The sequence below is a fragment of the Macaca nemestrina genome, chromosome 10 (genome assembly GCF_043159975.1).
Source record: "Macaca nemestrina isolate mMacNem1 chromosome 10, mMacNem.hap1, whole genome shotgun sequence".
Taxonomy (NCBI): domain Eukaryota; kingdom Metazoa; phylum Chordata; class Mammalia; order Primates; family Cercopithecidae; genus Macaca; species Macaca nemestrina.
The window spans coordinates 64,645,823-64,648,537 of NC_092134.1; the positions used below are offsets into that span (position 1 = coordinate 64,645,823).

The following is a 2,715-nucleotide window of genomic DNA, read 5'->3' on the forward strand; positions in this document are numbered from 1 at the left end:
GCATAAAAACAGGTGATTTGCTTCAAACTGTATTTTAACAGGACCACCAGGAGTTGATTCAAACTCAGAATAGTCGGGCCAGCTGCCTTCTGGACCGACTTTCCCCCTTCTCATTGGCCTTGTGCTTTGAAAAAATTCTCTTCACAAAGTTATTAGAGTAGAAACAAAAGGCAGAACTGATAAGATTAGTCCTTTTCTAATGGAACCAGAAAAGAAGGGGCAGAAATGAAGGCAGAAGGGAGAAGCGGGGGTGGGGGAGAGAGAAGCAAAAAGGATTCACTCAAGAACCTGGTATTCAAAACTATGTGTACCAGCACTACCACAGCGGTATGACTCAGTGTCCACCTAAAGCATGATAATACTGCTTACCAAAAAAAGTATGGAGGGAATGAAAAGTTGGGTTAGTTTTAAGTGATGCGTCACAGAACAGAATTCAGTGGTAAAAAGCTTAGGCTGGGAACAGAGCTTGAAACAGCAAAGAAATGAGAGGAACGACCAAAAAGCCAAGGGCCATATAGTGATGTCTGAAAAATCAGAATCAAGTAATAATATTGAATACTGCAAAAGTCAGAGAAAATGCGGAATAAGAAAGCAAGCGATCTGGAAAGTGGCGAGTAAGATGGAATATGAGGAGGTCGCTGAGAGCTGGGAGGAGGCGGTAGACAGCGGGGAAATAGACGTCTGGAAAAAAAAAACTGAAGATCACACAAAAACAGCAGGAAATCCAAATCTCCCAAAGTGCCCATGGTGATTCAGGACGATAGTTTTCCCCAGGTACCCCCTCCACCGCATCCTCAAGAGGCCCACCAGCAAGGGTGTGGTTAACAGCCCCAGGTCCGCTAGCAGACCCGCCCTTCCAGACAAGTCCATGGCACAGCGGGAGGCCGAGTACGCCGAGACTCGGAAGCGGATCCTGGGCAGCGCCGGCCCGGAGGAGAAGCAGGAGAAACCCATCCTCGATAGGCCTTTCTCTGATCTTTTTCCCTTCAGGCTAACCAGGATCTCCCAACCCGAAGACAGCAGGCAGCCCAATAATGTGATCAGACAGCCTCTGGGTCCTGATGGGTCACAAGACTTCAAACAGCGCAGATAAATGCAGGCAAAAAGATATGGCGCGACTGCCGCGTCAACGCTTCCTGCGTCGTCCGCCAAGGGTTGCACTTTCGTGGCGGACAGCTGGACTTGAGCAGCGGGAACCTGACTTACTTGCCCGGTGATCCCCGTTGCTCCGCCACTGTGACCTTGAACCCCATGCACTGTGACCTCCCCCCTTCTCCCCTTCCCACTGTGATTGGCACTTCGACAAGGACTGTCCCAAGTCAATGGAAAGGGAAAGGGTGGGGGTTAGGAGAAGGTTAGGGGGAACCCACCAAGTACTCAGAGAGTCAGACAGGGCCAGAAATAACGGTTTATCATGCTCATTAATTTGGGATTTCAAAACACAAATGAACTCACACCTATCCACCCCAAGTGCATGTCTTCATCACTTAAAAAGTGAGTTCCCTTTGAAAAAAAAAAGAAAGCAAACCATCTGCTCACTCTAAAAGCAGTTGCTATTGTTTATGACTTTACCATTTAAAAAAATACAGACCAGCTGCTGCTGTTTGCTTGCATTCCACAGTTATCCTGTGTCACTTTGCCCTTTGTTGTGCTTACTTGAAGTTTCTCTAGAGGCAAACTGCTTATTTTTAGTAGCATTGTTCTTGATGCCCAAGAGGTGTTTCAAGAGGTTGAGATACTTCGAGTGTCTTTATATTCTTTGGGACATAAACTCTGCAAAACAAGGCTCACACCTGTAATCCCAGCATTTTGGGAGGCCAAGGTGGGAGGATCTATTAAGGCCAAGGGTTTGAGACCAGCCTGAGCAACATGGCAAAACCCTGTCTCTACAAAATGCAAAAAAATTAGCCAGGCATGGTGGCACTCACCTGTAGTCCTAGCTACTTGGAAGCCAGAGATGGAAGGATGGCTTGAGCCTGGATAGGTTGTGTGTGATCCTGCCACTGCACTCCAGCCTGTGTGACAGAGTGAGACCATGTCTCAAAGGAAAAAAAAAAAGTCTACAATAGACTTATCTTGACCCAAGGGCCATTTCATACTTTATTAGTCACAACTAATCTTTTTTCTTTCTTGTTTTTTTTGAGATGGAGTCTTACTCTGTCACCCAGGTTGGAGTGGTAGCACGATCTCAGCTCATTGCAGCCTCCACCTCCTGGGTTCAAGTGATTCTCCTGCCTCAGCCTCCTGAGTAGCTGGGATTACAAGCTTGCACCACCATACCCGGCTACTTTTTGTATTTTTAGTAGAGGCAGGGTTTCAGCATGTTGGCCAAGCTGGTCTCGAACTCCTAGCCTCAGGTGATTCACCCACCTCGCCCTCCCAAAGTGCTGGGATTACAGGCGTGACCCACTGTGCCTGGCCACTACTAATCTTTAAAGCATGGTGAAAACGAAACAAGATTTAGCTCAGAAACCGTGTTTAGAATGCTGAGTTTCACAATATTTATGAGACTATCTAAAATTACAGAAGTAGTTCAAATTCCATATGTCTTTCCAAACATCTGGAACTGAATAGTGTTATTTAAAAGGCAAAATCTGGGCTGGGCACAGTGGCTCATGCCTGTAATCCCAGTACTTTGGGAGGCCAAGACAGGCAGATCACTGAAGGTCAGGAGTTTGAGACCAGCATGTGAAACCCCGTCCATGCTAAAAATAC

The 2,715-nt window shown here is 46.8% G+C and overlaps 1 pseudogene; it reads left to right on the top strand.

Moving 5' to 3' along the window:
- The first annotated feature begins 494 nt into the window (after nucleotides 1-494).
- On the top strand, nucleotides 495-1,700 carry LOC105473406 (SUZ RNA-binding domain-containing pseudogene; annotated as a pseudogene).
- The last annotated feature ends 1,015 nt before the right edge of the window (nucleotides 1,701-2,715 follow it).